The 21,973-nt window shown below is 42.6% G+C and overlaps 1 long non-coding RNA gene across 1 annotated transcript; it reads left to right on the forward strand.

The window, feature by feature from the left end:
- The first annotated feature begins 13,911 nt into the window (after positions 1-13,911).
- On the forward strand, positions 13,912-15,522 carry LOC144405447 (uncharacterized). The gene is made up of 2 exons (XR_013467040.1): positions 13,912-15,192; positions 15,336-15,522. It is a non-coding gene; the product is annotated as an uncharacterized LOC144405447 (long non-coding RNA).
- Positions 15,523-21,973: the final 6,451 nt, after the last annotated feature.

Consider the following 21,973-nt stretch of genomic DNA (forward strand, 5'->3'; position numbering starts at 1 on the left):
AATTCATGTTGTTGACATCAAATTTTGACATTTTTCAATCACATTAACACAAAAAAATACACACGTGTCACTGTTTGCTGGAACTGGCAGTTTTCAGACAATCCTGAGGTAAATAATATGAAGACGAAGAAGAAGAAGTTTTCACACTCTTCTGCATAGGCCCGGTCAAATTTGAGAAAATATAGAAATCTCGAAAACATAACAATAATTTAAATGAATACCTGAATTGTGACAGAAACAAAGATAGAACTTATTTGTTATTAACTCTTTCATGGTGGCCTAAATTTCATGAAGTAGCTGAGTAGTTTTACTATTATATACTATTACATTTTTTTCATTTTTTTTCAAGTGTTGACATGACATTGAATACTTTTCTTTTAGAAATACATATGAGTTTGTTACAGTGTACAAAGTCTAGGCTTTAGTCTAGGCATTAGCGGGAAGTTTCTGTGTCCTTGAGGCCGACATTAACATTTACTATATTAATATGGCAGTCAATTCATTAATCGCGATTAAAAGTTAAAAGTAATGACTTTAGTAAGCATGTTTTTTAGATGCTGTTGTTGTTTAATTGTATTTTTGTTAAACACGAACTACACACATGTGATCATCTTGGACGCAAAACTCCATTCCTCCATCGTCCAGCTACCACCTTGCTCTCTCCTGGGTAACTGACTGCAGCTATTGCCGGTTTCGTTTTTGGGGTAAACTTTGTAAAGTAACTAAGTAAAGAAAGTTGCGTTAACTGCGTTAAAATATTTTATTGCAGTAATCTCTGCCACATTAATCACATCGGTTAACACATTCATTTTGACAGTCCTAATGCAAATAGTCAAATTTCAAGACACGGAATGACCTTACAAAATCTACGTATCATTATACAAACAAATTAGTTGGGATCAACCTTGAAATCTTCAAATGAGCTGAATCTACTTCAGACCCCTCTAACACATAAAGAACTCAAATCGGATGCACTGCTCGCTACCTGCCATGAATGCAGATTCCTCACCACACGCTGCAAAGAGTTAACGAGATTTACAATGCCGCTCAAAACACAGAGCTTTCCTGTCATATTGCCCCCTCATGCTAAATAGAAATCTTAAGAAGTAATTGGAATTTACTGCATACCTGAATAACTGCATATAAATAAGGACACATTGCATCGGGGGGGATTCACTGACACTGTTTGGTGGCATAAAAACTGCTGCATACATTATAATACACAGCAAATAATCTTATTTTGCTGGAGTCTCTGCTACATGCTTGGGATTCCGTCCAAATTACCCATGATTCAAACAAGAATTTTCAATTTATTAGGCCTATGTGGGCAACATCTCATTTTAATGGGACAATTTATTTCTGGGAAGGGATTAGCAAGGGTTGGTTGAAACCATGGCAGTGTGTAAATCTGACACTGTTTATCTCATTCATAGGCAGACCCCCCTCCTTTGCTGGGGCCTGTTTCAGTGTCAGGAAGAAGATTCAAGTGCCTCACAAAGGCCTTGACCCCGTTTCCTCTTTCTGTGGCTGAAAAGCAAAACTAGCTCATTGACTTTGGCCATGCCTCCCAGACAAATTCCTCAATTCTCAACACCTTTATGAAGCTGCATGTGCTTACTGAATTTGGTGGAGGGGGACACAAATCCTCCGGATGGGATTGGCAGTCATGCCCCCGTCTCTCAGCCTGACACGCTCGGGATGTAAAGTGGTCGTCGACGGCGCGACCCCCGGTCGAGAGGGCTCAACGGATTTGGAGATAATGACATTGCCGCCTCTATTAAAATTCATATTAACCATTTCACCACACAACCCCATTTCCCTTTGTCCTACCCCCCCGTGTCAAAAGCCTCGTCGTTTTACCGTGCCTGTGGTAAAATTCAAAGCTGGCCAAAGAACCTGCATGTGCCCAACCTCTATTCCTTGGAAGGACAAGAGAGCCTGTCTATATGTAAAGAATACAGAGGAAATATATCCAACTTTTGAAAGCAAAAGCCTTTGACATTCATGAAACAAACTATTTAGTTGCAAATAGATTGTGTATGCCTGTATTTGGCACTTTCCATATTGGAACACACTCACTGGTTTGACAGAAATATACCTACACAAAGGGACCTCTCCTTCCTTCTGTCTCTTTCAGTCAAACGCACACACACAAACCCCTGCTGTCTTCCTGAGTTGTGACTGTGGCAGGGTGGCCAAATTGTTGTCCTTGTCATAGCTCTGCTGCGGGGATGAGACTAGGAGAACAACTGCTCCCTGTCTGGTTTCTGGCTGATGGCTCCATCAGGGTAGAGCAGCAGGGAGTCTGACACCGGACGAGGTTGAATGTATGTGTGGGTGACTGTTATGCGTCTGAGGAGAGGTGGACTGATCCATCCAGTAGTCAAGAGTGATGCTGTGTTTAACCAAGGAAAGCCGCTTGAAAAGCGATTGTTGGACAGCAAACAGAAATATCACTGAATTTTGAGCACCAAAGATGGAAACAAAAAAACAAAGTGCTACATACACGAGAACTCGGTGTTCGACCTATCAAAGAAAACTTAGTATCATGAGAACATGCACACATGTCTTTCTTAATGCTTCAGTACCTGACAGTAAGCTAGGTTTGCATCCCACACTGACAGAGAATGTCACAAGTAAAATTACTTTGCTTACATGTCAATGGTAAAATGTGTGACGAACTAGTTTTACTAGACAAAATTAATCAGGGCTTTAGACTAACAGAGTCCAATCCTTTCGCTGATACGCTACATTGAGAACAACAAATGCATGTTAAATTTGGCAGAAGAAGAGCTAGTAGCATTAGCTGTTAGCATCACAGTTCTGCTTAGCTAATTGGCAAAGCTAATGTTCATTGAGTGACATTATAATGTCTTCAAGCTCTATTGAGTAAAAATAAGTATAGCGCAAAAGGTTAATTAGAATTTCATCACGTTGAAATATAATCTCAACCACAGGTTACAGTAATAGTAAAATTGGCAAAACAAAAAAGTATGCAAACTGTTAAATGCTCGAAGATGAGTTTTGTTATATTATTCTGTAAACCGACACAGTTTGAAAAAGGTAAAAATAATTGCCTTTTTAAAAGTCTCATTATTAATGATACTACATCACACGGATGGGTTTACCTCAAACCATGAAACAGGACTCTCATTGACTTTCCATTTGCGCCGTATTTGTCCCAAACAGCACAGAAAAAAAATTACAAATTGTGTTTATAAACAAAAAGCCAACAGATTGTAATTTGACCCTTCTTGATATATCCCAATTGCCCTTCAGGTCAGCGTCCAAGTTGAAACAAAAAGTGTTGCAGGTGTCTTAACATTAACATTAAAGAGGTGAGGAATAGCCACTCTGCCTCTGTCCAACAACACACCAAGACGTTATAAACTTCTGTAAATTTATATATTTAATAGTTTTAGAGAGCGTTTCTTGACAAAAACGGCATTGTTGCAGAATTTCATCAGATAGGGTAGGTAAACAAATCTTTTGCTATTGGTCTCTGAACAGGCAAGTTGTTGCTAATAGATTTTATTCTATAGCTCTCCTCCTCTGGCTTCTCCAACCATCATTGCCACTCGCCTATGTATCTCTCTTACCTTTCAAAATCTTTCAATCATGAAAATGTTTAACAACTTTTGTCTTTGTAATGTATATGTCTGAATAGCATAAAAAGTTTGTGAATATTAAAATGCAGGCGCTTGAATCAGCTGAGAATACATAATTAAAAATTTAGGACACTAGGCCCCTCAGAAAACAAAAACCTGTCAAATATGGGGTTAGCCCCATGCATATATTTTTTTTATATATAGATATATTGATATACAGTGTAGGGTTGACCAGGCTGTGGGATCTCAGCCACAAAGGGAGATTAGCAAACACTATTAGCCTTTTCTATTTGCTCCTGACCAGAGCAATCAGCGTATGTGGTTCAGCTGGGAAGCAACCATTGTTCTGCCCTGATGAACATGGGTTTTGTAGTATTTTACTGGATGTAGTAAATATAGCGTCAACTGGGAATGAGTGTATCCCTTCTCTATAACATTACTTAAATACTTCTCAAAACATCATAATATGTTCAAGAAAAGAGGAAGCGAACAGACAAAGGAATTTAAACTGGTCAACCTTTCTTGAATCAATATAATAAAAGCAGTGTCTTATCCACCTTATCAAGGCAAGGCAATTTTATATGTATAGCGCATTTAAAAAATAAAGTAATTCAAAGTGCTTCACATAAAACCATTAAAACATCTAAACATAAAGCAAGATTAAAAAAGGTTAAGAGCATTGAAATGAAACATGAAAGAAAAAACATTTATTTAAAAGATGAAAAAGACAAAAATAGAAAAAGATTGGCAGTAAAAGTTTTAAAATTCCAAACTGGTCAAATAAAAGCAGCAGCAAACAGAAAGGCTCAGCAGACTTGCAGCTTTCTGGAACCTTGTTTAAGATATGTCGAACAGAACACTGCTTCTCTAGGTTTAATTTTGACTCTGGGAACAGACAGTAGACCCGTCCAAGACAACTTTCTTGGTCCTAGTGAGGACTCGAGCTGCAGTGTTCTGAATCTGCTGTAGCTTACTAATTAACTTTTTACAAAGACATGTAAAAACACCATTACAGTAGTCAAGACTACTGAAGACATGTTTTTTTCCATATCTGGTTGAGACGTAAATCCGCTAATCCCTGATATATTCTTTAGGTGATAGTAGATTGATTTTTTAACTGTCTTGATAGGTTGAGGTCTGAATCCATAATTACACCTAGATTGGTATTGTGATATAGTGATAACACACTGTTTTTTTCCATAATTTCAGTCAATGAAAGCATTTAGGTGTTGAAAAGAAGGGGCCCTAGTATTGAGCTTTGGGAAACACCACATATCATTCGGTTTACCCATTACTGGAATTGAATATGTTGCTTAACCCCCATATGAGGTATTTTATGGGCAGTTACAGATCAGTGGTGTTGAATTAAATTAAAATGAATTAATCTGTCAATGAGGTAAACATATGCCACATACACTTTTAAAGAGGTTATTTCAGAGAGTCATATTTCCTTATAATCATTTACATTTTCATCATTTTCATTTTTACCCAGTGCCTATTTTTTTATTTCATTTTCAATTAAGACAGCATGGACTTAAATAAGAAAGGGTATTCAGTAAAAGCTTAATCTCTGCTCTTGCATTTTGCTGATTTCTGTCCAATCCTAAGCTTTCCTCTCTTGTGATAATGTGGATGAGGTAGTTATGCTGTTGCATGGACAACCCACCTTCTCTCCTGACTTGCTATGCCTGCAGATGAGTTGAAGGGGTGAAGAGGTCACAACCTTCCTTGGGGATGTTTTACGATGACACGGGCGAGAAGGTCTGATTTGTCTCCACTGGAGCGTGCTGCTGGCATCTTCGCACCCGTCGAGAGAGAAAGAGAAAGACAGAGATAAACAGAGAGTAAGAGAGAGAGAGAGTGTGTGTGCACAGTGCCGGTGATGGCTGTGGGGTTGGGGGTGTTTGTTGAAGGGTGGAGGAGGGGGCTGTAAATTAGCTGGCTTGGCAGAATGATGGTCAGCAGCAACAGCACCCACCTTGACCCCCCGCGGGATCATTCCCGTGGGACGAATCTCGAACCTCAGATCAAGCCACGACGGCTCACCATTATCTTTGTGTGGTAAACATTTCATTATCATTTCATTCATCATTCATTTTGTGATCACTGCCTGCTCATTTAAGTTAATGTAGTAGTGAGTTTTTTTACAAACCGTTGGCTTTTTTAAATGATTTGGGTTAAAACAATGCTGAAAGATGATGTTTATCCACTTAAATACCCCTGTACTGTTTCCCATATTAGTACCAGAAATGCTGTTAGGGTCATGTCCATTTCTTCTCTATTATTTCAACCCAAACATTGATTTACTGTTATGTACCTTTGATACCTAAGACACGTTACTTCCTAGTTATTTTATTCCAAAAGACAATATTTTCCACAACCTAATGCAATAGCTTTATTTCTTAATTACTGAAGAGGCTTGCACTGGCACACTAATTGTCACTTTGTCTAGTGTATGTAAGTATGAACAATTACAAAATTACTTTTTGTCCAACATCATACAATGACAATACATTGATGAGCAGAAGTTGCATTTTGTGGGTCAGCCCTTGGAAGGAGTATCAAAATCATTTTGTATATCAACAATACCAATGTTTCCATATTCTGTAAATACTGATAATCAGGGACAAAAATATGTTAACATGTTAAAAGTTGAAAAGTGTGCAGTATTCTCCACCTTCTATAAAAACTCACGGTATATAGTAAATTAGCCTATATTAAACAAATCAATCTCACGCTTGGAAGTTCATCGATCTGCTGTTTCTTGTGGCTCATTTGCAATCATAGAGCTCATTAATGAAGAAAATTATCACCCCGAGGTGCTTAATCTGGGGAGGAGAGAGTTGAACAAGCTCCAGGGGCACATCACAAAGAGGAAAGCGGAACTTAATTTGCATGGAGGATGCTGGAATGTACTCCTGTCGGGCATAGGTGGGAAAGTTAGCACCCTCCAAAAACATCACTTAACACACTCTAATAAATCATGTATTCCTGATACTGGAAGACAGACTGGCAACAGATCTTATCCGGACTTTGCAGAATCCTTTTATCTGGGCACACCCAATACACAGTTCTACGGTCCTCCTATTTCAAGCAATGAAACGGTTGAAACTGGATGGGCCAATTTTAAGGCCAATGCTGGTATTTTAAGGTTTATATTAATCTTTAATCGCCTGCCATTGTAAAAAAATAATGTGGGCAAACAGGCCGAGCGCGTCGGGGGCAGACCATACCAGAACCGGCCGACTAGGGAGGGGGTAGATCGCCATGACTTGGTTGAAAGTAAAAAAATCACATCGGGCCCAAAAAGTGTAGGCACCTCTTTGGTCGCGGCGTCACCCCGTTGGCAGGACCGTTCGCACGTCCATAAACCGCCCCCCGCGGCCTGATCATCGGCTATGATCTTACTGGTCGGGCCCACTTGATGTGAAAGTGGGCAATAGTGGCCCCTTACCTAAAATGAGTTTGACACCCCTACCTCTTCCATTCCAACCAAGAATAATTAAACTTTCTGTGATGACCGACCACAAACTAAACATTAAGAGGGAAGTGCAGATATACATTTCTGCTTCTAGAATTATATGTTTGTTTTTGATGTAACAGAAATGTTTAGCTTCCAGATAATAAAGCATTTTCACTTTCACAACAATCCAGGAAGGAATCCATAACATAAAGAATCATTTAGATTATGTTATTGATATGGTACTTTTCCAGTCCAGGCAACCACTCAATCAATTTACACACACAAGCCGGCATTCACCACACTCTAATGTGACTCCAGTTTCAAACACTTTCTGACTCAAATGCATTCAGTTGAACTGGGCCTTCTGTAAATATTTAGTTTGTCAGTTACAGGTAGATGACTGGATTGCCCCCCCACCCACCCACACACTGCTCTCTGTAACACTTCTGCCCACCATGAATCAAACACACAGCCTATTCACAGGGGAGCCATCATGGGGAATACATAGCAGCTCCTGGGTTACTTTGTATTGTAATAGATGCATTGTGCCGGTAAAGAATATCCCAGCCTGTATTCATGCAGAATGAACAAAAAAGGGAACAGAAGAAAGGGTCTGGTGCAGATTCAGGGGAAACTAGTGTAATTAGAAAGAGATGGGATTGGGGGAGGTTCAATCGCTCCAGATGTGAAATCTAATTTCTATATAATGTCATTTAAATCCTGTGATCCAGAAATTGTATTTGAACTGGGATTATCGGAATCATCAGACTGTGAATGCCTAAGATCCCAGCCACTGTTTGTGGGTGTACAAAGGTGTGTATATGGAGGATAGGGATGGGGGGGGCAGGGGTTTAGTGTTCCACAAGTTCACAAGTTGCAAGCTTTTTTGGGATGATTATAGAGGCGAAAAGAAAAAATGGATTCCATTTAAAGTGGAATGAAAAGGCAGAGCAGGAAGGATAAATGAAGGATTTGAAGACATCACAGAGAGACAAAATAAAGGAACTTATTTAGGTAGAGATCTTTTATCTTTTTATAAACAAGTTTGGAAAAATAAATCAAGTAAAAAATGATTTTTTGTTATTTTGTTTGCAGTGTTATTGTACACAGTGTAGTGTGATGTTGAAAATAGAGCTGCTTACTTGGACGGGGGACGTCTTTGGGTGGTGGAAAGAACCCCTTTTACCAACTTCTAAACCTGGCCAACATCAACAACAGGCAGCGCCTGAAGAGGTGGGGGCTGGAAGGGGGTAGGTATGGAGGGCCATCCAGTCTCTATATGACAGTAGTAGGAGTTGTGTTCAAATTCTCCGCAATAAGTTCCATGTTCCCGGCAGGCATACTCTTCATCAACTGTCCTGTTTGTTCTGTTGAAAGGAGTCAGTTTGAGCATGCCTCCAACCGGAAGTTTTTTTGGGCCGCCCAACTGTTAAGAGACCAAATTACCAGGCCAAATGGCCTTATCAGGTAATGCCTCTGGATCCCCCAGAATGAGCTGGAAAATGTTGGTGTGGTTGAGAGGGTCTGGTTCAAGTCTGGTTCAAACGGTCAGGCCCACTGCCACCGAAAACCAACCCCTGATAAAAGTAGGAAAATGGATGGGTGGATAGAAAATACATTCCCTTGGACGATACTCTGAAACACCACACAACTTTATTGATTCTTCCCAGAGCAAATATAAAGTTTAACTTGTAAAATACATATTACTAAAGTCAAATGATCGCACAATAACCAAATATATATATTTACGTGAATTACAGGTGGCCTATGGTTGAAGTAGTGATGTTTTTTCTCTCTAAATGGTGTCTATAAGTCATTTGTTAAGTAACTTTAAGCAACCCATATGGGGAGGTCTAGGTATTTATCAATCCTCTTTCATTACAGTGAAGAAAGAATTTAGTCAGAAAATCAAACAACAGCAAATCAAATAGTAAAAGGTGCTGCAGATGGGGGATTGATCATAAACCATTGTCAACATTGTCATTACTGTCACACAATAATAAGTTCTTATATCAGACTGCAGTTTACAGATTTGTTATTTCTAACCGTTTAATTGACTTGAAGATATTGTTGAGATCAACAATTGAGAGCTTGTTTTCCAAGAAAAATTCAGATAAACCTACCCGTTCTCATTCAAAACTTGTAACATACAGCCACTTGTCTCGTGAAATTATACTACGCTAGATTGTTTTAAAATTTGAATTCTCTTCCTGAGGTCTCTTAAAATTTTATTTCAGGAGGGGAGATTTTTTTTTAAAAGAAAGGGTCCAAGGACAGAGGACATTGGTGTATATATTGCACTCTGAGGCCAATTCGTGATAACAGGATATACAAACATAATTTTATTGCCACTGAGAGATGACTTAAAGTAAAAGGTAAGGAGCAGGGGCAGAAATCAAAAGTAGGTAGAACAGTTTATATAACGCATTATATGTTTTGTCAGCAGCAACTTCTTGCTGGTTTAACTAAAGTAGTTAATAGTGTTGCATTTTTTCCTGCCGATGCTATCTGTGCCCGTTATCAGGTGAAGCAAAGTATGAGAGTAGTGGCTGTGTGTAGCGACTGTGAGCTGATCAGTGGGGCACGCTCACATGCACATGCATGCGATATAAGCATGCATGGCTGGTCAGGTCATATCAAAAAACGACTGCCAAATTTTACATGGCTAATAGTTGTCTGCTTAACAACATTAACAACAATGGTCATTGTTAAATTCATTTCCTTTAGAAAATATGTATGCACATAATGTATTCACTTCATAAAAACAAATCTACTTTTCCTTAGCAGATTCCCTTTCTATTCCATTTAGGAGATGACAACAAATGTATCTGCTTCACCCAGCTGCAAAGGAGGAATGATCTCTAACACTGAAAAATTACCTTTTCATAGTTTTATGAACCCGTAAGATTTCCGTTTTAAACGAACACACTAGCAAGCATGCAGCACATGTTTTACAAAGTGACTGTCTCCAGTCTTGTCTGTACAATGTAAGTCCTAGCATGCTGAGCTGTCAACAAAACCCAATAATCTCTCTAAGGAACCTACAGGTGTGCTGCATTGTCTTTCCTCTGTGACAGCCCTGAAAAGAGAACATGCTACTCACGGTGGCAAGCCTGATTGTAGTGGCGTTATCGACTAGCTCCTTAGTGTAATTCACAGATACAGAGCGGCAGAGACAAACACAGGTAAGAACACTTGAAATCTTTTATCTCCACTGTGCAGCCGACAGCAGGGTAAGGGTTCTTCTTTCCCTCCAAAACAGCCAAAACACAGCATACCCCCAGGGATGCCGCTGTTGTGTGCTTCTTACTAGTCCAAAATAATCCTTTAAACAGTCAGTTATTGTAAGCGTATGTCTGTTGAGAAGAATATATAAGGGAATTCTGGAACAAACTTTTAAGGAGATCTAAATCAAGTCGGTAAAGGGAACAAATGCAGATTACAAGGGACACAAGTGCAGATTAAAGACTTCTGGGTGCAAAGAAATGTAAGTCTTTTTATGTGCCTTTAAACATCAAGCTAATAATAAAAAGGTGGTCAGAGGATGACATTGCAAAGATTCAGATTAAAAAATATATATATAAATATACAGACTACATTCTCCGGTTTCTCAGTTATAATGTGCACAATGAGCTCTTCGCTGGATTTTTTTGGAAGCATTAGAGTCCTGGCAACAATTAGCAACAGACCACTTAATAATACTCTAAACACAACTTTAACTGTGGTAATATAAGTAAAATAAAAATACTATACAAAGATAAAAAATATATTGTGCGTACGTAGTGGTGTACAACTTTTTCAGTCCGTCGAAAATAAATGCTATACTGGGTGACAACCAAATAGCAACAGCAGATCACCCTCATTCTAGTGGTGTATGTTTTATGTCTCTCAGACAACGCCTGCCGGAGTTATTGCGAAATAACCACCAAACCATCGCATCAAAAATAAATTCTCCAAGCGAACATAGAAATCGAAGCACAGCCGGTTAAATTACATTACATTACAGGTCATTTAGCAGACGCTTTTATCCAAAGCGACTCACATTGCACTTATTTTTTTTTACATTTGGCCCGGGGAGCAATTAGGGGTTAGGTGTCTTGCCCAGGGACACTTCGACTTGAGACATGGGGCAGCCGGGACTCAAACCTCCAACCTTGCGCTTTCCAGCACTTCCCAGCGCTTCCCAGCACTCCCGCTCTACCCCCTGCGCCACGACGCCCCGTAACAACAATCAATCATTGTTGGGAAAATTGCAAATCATGTCATGTCAAGAAGGGGGGTTTAGACAAAACAAGACTATGTCTGTATCGTTTGTACAATAAGTTGGGTGTATGACATGTCAGCTGAGGTAAGATGACCCCTCCGCTCAGGGTATGAAATCTATGTGACGTGTATGTCCGGTGTCCAGAAGGCCACTCCGTGTCTCATGATGATCAGATGACTCAGGATAAAGAACCTGTCCTTATACAATAAGATCATTGTGCGTGCGCACATTTATTTTACCATACATATTTAGTTTATCATCAAAGCCAAGAGGGGTTTAAGGACTCTTAAGCTCCCACGCACAGACAACCGGCTGCTGGATCGGAGGCGGCATCGCGGGTCCAGGTTGACCGCAATTGCACCTGGTTCTTCAGCAGATCTCTGGCACGCTGCATCACGTGGGCCTGAGCAAGGTTCACGACCTCCCGCTGGAGGAGTGGAGGAGCCCATGCAGATTGGAAGGGCCCGACAATGAGTAAGCCTGTTAAAGCAAGTGCACTTAATGGAAGCGCATTGTTCACCATAACCCATGTTACGGAACAAGTAGAACTTTGCACCGCCGACCATTGGGAGCGCATAAGGCTGTGCCTCATACACTCACCTCTGCACCATCTCATCCTCGGGCTTCCGTGGCTAATTCGCCACAACCCACACATAGACTGGCGCACCGGGGAAATTATGGCGTGGGTGGACGGTTGTAGGAACCAATGTCGGGAATCACAGCCCCAAGAGCAGAACCCTACTGTTAAGTGTTTTTACTCACTCTGGCACACTCAGAAACCACCGATCTGACCAAGGTGCCAAGCTGCTACCATCATCTCGCAGAGGTTTTTAGTAAAAGCAAGGCCACAGCCCTACCACCACATCGCACATTTGACTGCGCCATTGATCTCCTGCCCGGCTCCACCATCCCGAAGGGCCGTCTTTATTCGGTTTCTGGGCCTGAGAGGCAGGCCATGAAAGACTATATAGAGTCGTCTCTAAGGGGAGGTTTGATCCGACCTTCTTCATCCCCAGCAGGGGCTGGTTTCTTCTTTGTGGGGAAAAATGATGGAACCCTTCGCCCCTGCGTCGACTATAGTCCGCTGTGATGGCGGGCGTGGTTTGGCTCGGCTGCAGAGGGGACGGAGAAGGGAGTGGTTTGGGGAACGGTGCCGGGGGAGGGATAATCAGCCTCAGCTGAGATAAATCATTGTTTGTGTTCATCCTTTAAGTAGGAGAGATCTGGCGACAGCGAGAGAGCTGAGCGAGGCGAGGAAGCTGAAGCCAGTCGCACTTGTAAAAAACGATAAAATAAAGACTGTTCACTAAAACCCTCAGCCGCATCCTCATTATTCCGGGACCCCCACAGACCCACCCGTTACAGTGGCACCCAACGTGACTGGGGGATGGAAGCGGCGGACGACGACGACCACCAGCAGGGGATGGCGGCCCAGCCTGTTGTGGTACTCGGCCAGATGATCGGGAACCTGGCGGCCCGCAGAGGGACCGGAAGAGTTCGCCGGCGTCAGCCCGACCAGGAGCTGCGCCACGGTGAGAGAGGCTGCCGCGGACAGAGGAGCAACCCGTACTGGCTCCGCGGCAGGCACCGTTTTCCCCAGCCCGCAACCCACCGGCCCCGGGGATCCCAGGCACCCTTCCCAACCGACAGAGAGGTTCTCAAGCGCCGGGGCAGAAGTGTTGGAGGTGCGGGCGGCTCGGTCACCTCCAGAGAGAGTGCCTGCTGATGGAGGTGGGACAGGTGATCTGACAGGTGGGACAGGTGACCCTCTCCCGGTCCGGGAGCGACGTACCGCGTTCCGGTAAGAATCCAGGGGGGTACACGCCAGGCGATGGTAGATTCGGGCTGCACGCGGTCTACGATTCACCAGAGCCTGGTTCGGCCGGGAGCATTGGTGGAGGCAGACCGGGTGAGAATACGGTGTGTGCATGGGGATGTTCACGAGATTTGCGGGGAAAAAGCATAGAATGAAGGTTGCGGTTAGCTCCCGCCTGACGCACCCCGTCATTTTAAGTACAGATTGCCCGGGGTTTGATAAGTTAATGGGGGGCTGCGGAGATGTGTGCTGTGCTCAGCGGTGACGCGGGGTTGTCCGACACTGCAGATGGGGAGGGGGGACCCGCGGAGCCTCCCGTAGAGACTCCGCCGGCTCCCGAGTTTCGCTCCATGGAAGACTTTCCACTCGAACAGTCTCGTAACGATACCCTACGCTCAGCCTACGACCAAGTGATACGAATTGATGGTCACCTGGTGCGCCCTGACGCAGCGCAGTCATTTACGCACTTTTCATTGATTAGGGACTGACTGTATAGAGTGAGTCTGACGGGGCAGGAAAACACTCAGTTGCTGGTGCCGAAAAGCCGCCGGGAAATGATTTTCCAGGCAGCTCACTATAACTCGATGGCTGGTCACATGGGATACGAGAAAACGCTAGACCGGATAATGACCCGATTTTATTGGCCTGACAATCCGGACAGGACACACACCGGTGGCGCACGTCCTGCCCGGATTGTCAGTTAGTGAACGCTCCGGCCATTCCGAGGGCACCGTTGCGTCCTCTGCCGTTGATGGAGGTTCCGTTCGAGCGGATCGGTCAAGAACAGATGTCCCCTTCCCCTCATGAATACGGTATTTGACCAGCTTCAACAGGCACAGATTTTCACCAAACTGGACTTATCCGGTTCGCGTTAGGGAGGGGGATGAGTGGAAAACAGGATTCAACACGCCATCCGGACATCACGAATATCTAGTCATGCCTTTTGGCCTCACCAATGCCCCAGCAGTGTTTCAAACTATGATAAATGACGTTGAGACTTTTTTGATCAGTTTGTATATGTTTATATTGATGACATTCTGATTTATTCCCCCGACCTAGACACACATAAGAATCATGTTGAACTCGTCCTGCAACGTCTCCTAGACAACGGGTTATACTTGAAGGCAGAAAAGAGTGAATTTCATGCCGATACTGTCTCCTTCCTGGGCTTTATCGTAGCTCCTGGAAGGATTCAGATGGACCCAGCTAAAGTGAGCGCTGTAGCAGAGTGGCCAACACCTGATAGCCGCAAAAAAGTGCAATAATTCCTCGGTTTTGCAAACTTCTACAGGCGGTTTATCAGAGACTACAGCGAGACAGCAGCTCCGCTCCATGCTCACTTCCCAGCAGGAGCCGTTTCACTCGTCCGCGGACGCAGCCTTCCAAGAGCATAAGCGGCGGTTCACCACAGCACCCATCCTCACGCTTCCCGATCACGCTAGCCAGTTCGTGGTGGAGGTGGACGCCTCTAGTGACGGGCTCGGGGTCACGACGACTGACGGCAGCGGAATGGAACTACGATGTGGGAGATTGTGAGCTGCTGGCAGTGAAGGTGGCGCTAGAGGAGTGGCGGCACTGGCTTGAGGGGGCACAGCATCCGTTTCTGGTTTGGACAGACCACAAGAACCTGCAGTACATTAAGAAACGTTTAAATTCCCGTCAAGCCCGCTGGTCTTTGTTTTGTTTTTTTAACCTTTTTGATTTTTCCCTGTCCTACAGACCGGGGTCAATGAATACAAAGCCTGATCTATATCGCCTATAGAAGCCGAGGTGAAGCTGGCTAACGGTGAGACCCCTCCACCTCGTGGGTGGCCAGACAATCGTCTTTTTGTCCCTGTTAATCTGCGCCCACAGGTGATCCCTGGGCTCACTCGTCTTTGCTCACCTGCCATCCGGGCGTACGTCAGACCATGTTCGCCGTCACGCAGATGTTCTGGTGGCCGCCCATGGAGGCGGATGTCCGGGAGTACATTGAGGCACGCTCCGTCTGCGCCAACTCCTCCAGAACCCGCGCAGTCTTGCTGCAGCCGCTGCCCGACTGGTAAGCAACAAATACCAGTCCCAAGACTAATGGGTTTATACAAGCAGCAAGAGTGCTGCGGACCAGAGAATAGAAAAAGAAAAATACTAAATACGATGATGATAAGTATCTGAAACTTGCTTGTTCTTATGTCTATTCCTAAGACAAATAGAGACATGGAGGCCTGTGGACCTGGGACTGTGGAGGGACAATATGAGTGGAGTAGAGAGGAGGCCTTCAAAAGACGGGATGTTGTTGGATGGAGGAGAGGACTGACAGGTCATATAAAAAATAAAAAAAGGCTGATGGGGAACAGAAGAGAAATAAAAATAAATAAGTGATAAAAGAAAATGTACTTCAATCATAGAGGATGTAAGGTAATATTTTTGTGTGATTCCAGAATTGAGCAAATCTGTTATTTTAACCTCATGATGAATGAATAAAGAAAATAAGTTGATAAATGGGTTTATTAATTGATTAAAATGCCACCTTTAGGGTGAGACTAGAAACTAACACCAGCGCACAGAATATCTGTCGGTGCAATTAGGGATCAAAGATCTAAAAACAGTTACAACTGAGACAACAATTGATGTTATCAAAGAATTGTTTAGTAAACCTGTTTCGTCAAAATGAAAAGCTATTGGATTGATTCATGAGTGACTGATGTGAAAGAGTTTAACGCAACAAGATATTACTACAATTTTGGTTTAACTATAATAGGTAATTAATTAGTTATACAAAGACTAAAAAGAAAATTCATGAAGTAACTCCTCAATCTGTTTAAGAGAACAAGAATTGGTGACGTGCACTGAAATATTTCTACAGAGAGAGATAAGAGATGCACAGGCATTCTTTAATACAAAGACGAGAGAAGACTAAACAAATCTTTGTTGGAACAACAAAGGGTTTTGAGAAACTGACATGTCACTGAACAGTGGGCAGATGTGGGGGGGTTGCTGTATGAGTGCGGTGGGGGCCAACAAGGCAGCCCAAAAGGTTAGTTCTCTTTTGGAGTAACTCAAGCAAATTCAAGAACAGTGTTAAATAAAATGAATGAGTGCAAATATTTATCTCTGCTATAATTTGATTATGCACTTCACTTAAATACAAGGGCATACGCATTCTCCATTCAGTTTGGCTTTTAATTAAGAATAAGCTCATAATTGCTGGGATGTAAAGATTTAAAACAAAACATTTACACAAACAAGCGGATTGTAGAGGACATTTTATGACATCAACCAACAGATCTATAAAAACATAGATAATTGGTATTACAACTAAAGTAAAATACAAAAAAAAAATGCATTGATTGTGAAAGAAACAATTGTGTTTTAAATTAAACTAATGCATTGATGTCGCCAGCCCTATTGGTTAGCCTTCTTTTCAACATCAGACCCCTGGCTACAATAAGCCCTAAACTACTTAAAAATACTCCAAACACAACTTTAGTGGGTGGGGTAAGTAGATAAGTAAAAACATAATCCATGCAGATTTTTCCAAAAACTTTGGACTTGACTGACCAAAAGTGCGATATTCTTATGAGTTATGCTGAATTACCATTGGAGACCATAAATAACATGAGCAGAACGCGCTGATTACGGTGATATAAGTAGGGCTGTGTACATTAACGCATTAATCTATGCAATTAATGTGGCCTAGATTAATGCAACAAAATATTTAAAGTTAACATTTGTTTGTTTACTTGCGGTTTACTTATGAAGTATCATTTCGCTCAGACAAACCATGCCGAACCTCCAGTACAAAACCCATCAAGCCATGGAAGCGAAAAAATCATAAATGTGGCTTATGTTTGTTGTTTTTTACAGAAATCATGGATTTAATCCGGTGTTTTTTGCAATGAAATGAAAATGCAAAGGAAATTCTTTCTGGTGGGTGGTGGATTCATCGAACAAAAGAGAATAATGTAATACTTGTAGCCAAAACTGTCATGTTGGTTGTGGTGCCAGAACAAAGAGCAGAACACAACAGAAGTTTAACAGTCTCTATTAGAAAGAACCAGGGGCTGGAATGTGGTGAGCAGGCTGGAGGAATGGTCGACAGACTGGAGTAGGCTGGGTCCACAATCCGGGAAACCCAGAGGCCCAGAGAACCTTAGGCTGAGGCAGACATAAGGCTTTAACAAGGTGGCAGCAGTTCCTGAGCGGTTTTAGCCTTTAGTATTAGCATTAGTATTAGTTCCTGTTTTGCGAACTAACGATCTGCCAAAGATCAGTGGAGGGCTGGAGAATATTAAGCCTGGTCCTTGATTGAGGAATGCATTCCAGCTGGGGTGGTCAATTAATGGGAGGAGCACAACAGTGACCATGACACTACTCTTAGAAGCGTGACACAATATTCCTGTTGGAAGTTTGTTCTGGCACAGTTTGCCCCCTTAGACAGAATTGGATTCAAGAGACAGGTTGAAGGTTTGGACTTACAAATTCAGTTGATTATGGTTGATGGGAGAGAAGCAAGTATGTATCAGAGCCCACAGATGTATCCAAGGTTCCTACACTGGAGAACAGCTTGAAGACAGGAGACCATCAATTTTTTCTCCAATAGAATCTTATCATTAAAGAAGTTCATAAAGTAAACTGCAACTGACGTCCAAAGGAAGACCGGGCTAAACAGAGTGGGTACAGAGTTGAAGAAACTTTTTTTCTCTATTAACGATGAGTAATGAGCTGCTCTTGCATTACAAAGAGCCTTCCTATATAATTTAAGGCTGTCTTGCCAAACTAGATGGTTCTCAATTGGTGAAACACCTTAACGGTTGAAGTTTCTGCAATTTGCTTTAAGTTGCAGGTTTGAGGGTTATACCAAGGATCAAACTTCTAGTTACCATTCTCCTTTGTAGGAGAATCTGGGATTCAAACATATCTAGCACTCTAATAGTTGTATGTTCTTTTTGAGTGCTTGAATAAATTGAATTGATTGATTGAAGAAATAAATGTTATTTGATTTTAAACCATTATGGTGCGTTCACACCTAAAGCAAAGTGAATTATTTGCGCGAGTAGATTCCATGTAAAGTCGATGCACCAACGCGTCTGGTCTGGTCACTTAGGGCAAAATATTCGCCCGACACTGTCTAGTAGTGATGGGAAGTTCGGATCATTTTACCGACTTGGTTCTTTGAATCTCTTCAGTAAAATGAACAAATCTTTTTTCGAGTCATTCGTTCATTTCTGGGGGGGTGGTAAGATAAATTCCTGCATTAAAATGATGTATCATGACAGTCTGGATGATTTGAAGTGATCATTTATTTTCACCCTAGCATTCAACTATCACGGCATAACTATTACGCTGAACTCTAAGTAAAGTACAAAAAAGTTAAAATATCGAAACCTGCAATTATTACTTGTGAAGGAATATCATTCACGTCTTACTAAACCTAGCCACGCGAAAGTGAACGAGGTAAACAAATCCTTTGTGTTTCCTCTTCTGAGCGCAGGTCACGTGAAAAATGATCCTAAGATCCGTATCCGAAGACCCAGTCAAAATGAACGAATCATTTCTGTTTTCTCTACCAGTGCTGAGCCTATGCAGGTCACGTGAAAAATGATCTAAAGATCTGTATCCGGCAGATGAACGAATCGTTCACCTCCCGACCGTGTCTTCGGGTCAATGTTTCGTTCATCTGCCAACCGAGTCTTCGGGTCAATGATTCGTTCATTTTTCACGTGACCTGCATAGGCTCAGCACTGGTACCACTTGGTTGGCAGAAGGATCATTTTCCACGTGACCTGCATTCAACGAATCATTTCTGTTTCCTTGGCTGAGCCTATGCAAATCCCGATGCGTGGCCACGAGAAAATAAACAACTCTTTTTTTGAGAGGACTCGTTACTCTCGAGTCCTTGTAAGGATTCGTTCAAAATGAACGAATCGTTCATGAACGACACATCACTACAGTCTAGCAAAATCCAATTAGTGTTGAGATGCTCCGCTCGTCATCACCGCCGTCCTGCTGCCACAGCGTGAATACACGTTATTAAACGGCCGCTCAAGATAGTTTGTGTGTAACCGAGAGACGCCGGCACCGAGCCGACACAACGGGTCATCAGACCGGCTGCTGGTTCGCCTGAAGCAGCGGTGGAAGCCGTAGTCATCCAGACGTACTTCCCAGAGGAGTCGGTGACATTCAAGCTGTGTGCGGCGACGGATGATGTCATGAACCCGAACACAACACCGTTTGCAGTGCCGACGTTTGTGTAATTCACACAACTAATAAAGAGCAGACATTGTGGTTATTTATTGCCATGGTGGAAACGATAACTGTCTTTATGGAGACACGTAAATGAGATAAGCCACGCCCCCTTCCAGGCGCGAATTAAGCGGAAAAAATGGGACGCGAAATGAGGTGAAATAACCCGCGAGTAAACTTGCGTAAGTAAACTTGAGTAAAGAGGGGCGAAAATTCCTTCGCTCTTGGTGTGAACGCACCATTAGCCTTGAGTTGTTGTTACCTAGGCTTTCTGAGGATGTGGCAAAAGTTGCAAACTAGCAAAGACAAACTTTGTCAACAAGGTAATTTGTTAATCTACACTGAGAAGATTGAACTATTTTTACAGTAGGCCTTTTATTAAAAGACTAACATTTACATCTTTTACGTCCCCCTTTTTGTCTGGGCATAAGGGAGCGCAACCCCGCAAGCCCTGGTGGAGCAGCTACCAAAGGTATGGGGTCGTAGTGTGAGCGCTAATCCCCCCCCCTGCTATACTACCTCGGGCACGGGTGAGGCACGCTAACCAAAAGTACAGGGAGTGGTCCGCCCAGCTCTTGCCTAGTGAATTTAGACAGGGAGTCAGCTACGGGTGGTGTATACCCATGGGTCTCTTCCCTAACAAATCCCCCCCCCCTGCAACACAGGAAGAAAAGTAAATATAATAAACAGTAAACAAAAAATGTAACATACATGCTAAACCAAAGAGAGAGAGATCTCTCTCTCTCTCTCACCAGCTGCATCCAATAATGAAAAGGGGGAGGAGTCCAGGTAGGTCGTTGTCCAATCGGCAGTGAACCTTGGGTGAAGGGCAGCCATCTTGCATGCAGAGATCCTGGAGAGACAGGACACAAACCAAAACAAACACCCCCAAAATGTAACAACATCTCATTAACTACAACCAAAAAAACTGAAAACAAGCAGTTCTGTGATTCACCACCTGTGTATGAGCCAGAGACAGTTCCCTGCCACTCAGATGATTCAGCTGTTAGATTGTCAGTTGATCAGGCGATAGCTGATCATTCACATACACCCATGTTTTTTGGCTGATGAAAGCTTGATGTGTGTATTTCATCAAAATAACAGGTATGTAGGCATTTACCTTTTGGAATTAGTTCAGGATTATTAAAATAACTTTCAGACAATTCGCTGCAACCAGAAGCCAAACCTTTAAGCAAGATGAGTCAAATCCACTGAGGATTCACATGTGGGTCTGGAGGTGAACAAAAGGGTAATGAGGAGTACTAAATTCGTCTTTCATTATGAACTTGCACCTCTCAGCTATTTCTTTGTATATTCTTGTCTCATGCATTTTTCTTCACACTTCACTTCCCCTGTCCTATTCTACCTTGTTACTTCTTTATCTCCTTTCTGCCTTTCTTTCTTTTCCTACCCTTTTATTTTGTCTGTCTCATTCCATCTCTCTATTCACATAACCTCCGTCTCGTCATTGTCCCTCACACTCTAGCCCTCCGGAAAAAAGAAAATGGGAAAACGGCAAATCCCACAGCCTCTTACGGCACCCGTGTTTACCAACCCATAATGCCGTTCTCAAATTTCTTTAGCTCCCAATATCGCTCCTTGTGTGTATGTACCCCAACTGCACCACCGCCCTCCACCTTTCCTTTATTGCCCAACAAAGGCAGCAAATGCTGTATTTTCAGCGGCAAAACCTCCTGCAATGTTACCCCCACACCCACCACTGCTGATTGTTATAGTGGTATATATACTGAACCATCAAACTGTTTACTGCTGCAAACCTGGAGACTAAGAGGGGAGACTGCCAAAAGCTATGCACACATAAGTTGAGAGAGTGAAAGAGAGACGGCATCAACACAACCACTGACTCAAGATTAGGCCTCGCTCCGAGCTGTTAAGGATTTCAACATGCACCTTCTTTTAGCTTAATAAGGGCTGGAGGGGTTAGGTGAGGGTGGCAGCGTGAAAGAAAGCGCAAAATGAAAAGTGCGTAATAATGCATGTATTCATCTTTTAAAGAAGTGCGTGGAAAGTAATGGATGTCACCGCTGGGTACATCATTGACACCTTGCCAATGCTGGATGGATAATTGAAGTCTGGGGTTTTTCAAAAGGGATGCGAAGAGGGGAAAGTTATAATACCCAGGTGGAATGAAAGGATGTGTTCTGTATGCCAAAACACTGTGCTTACGGTCTCTTTAGGAGCTGAGCACACACATTAGACAATGGTATTTTGCTGTTTTTTTCCCGACTTCACTCATACAGACAGACATGCAATGCAGATACAAGAGATATGATAAAGGAGAAAGCACCTATTTGATGTCAGAAACAAACAGTGCAGTCAACTTGGGCTAAGAACCGTTTTCACAGTATAAGTAAGTTCACACAATTTACAGATACTGTTGAAGGCTGACCGTCATTCTGCTATACATTAGTTGTAGAGGGGCTAGTAGTTTGCTTGGTGAGTGAACCGACAGAAGCACAAGGGGTTCAAAGGAAGCCGTACACAGACATAGAGGATCTGACTAATGTGCACACTATGCATGATTTGTGGGCATGCACGAATGTCATCTTCAACCAGAAGAGTGAAGCATGCAACGC

The sequence above is a fragment of the Gasterosteus aculeatus genome, chromosome 1 (genome assembly GCF_964276395.1).
Source record: "Gasterosteus aculeatus chromosome 1, fGasAcu3.hap1.1, whole genome shotgun sequence".
Classification (NCBI taxonomy): Eukaryota; Metazoa; Chordata; class Actinopteri; order Perciformes; family Gasterosteidae; genus Gasterosteus; species Gasterosteus aculeatus.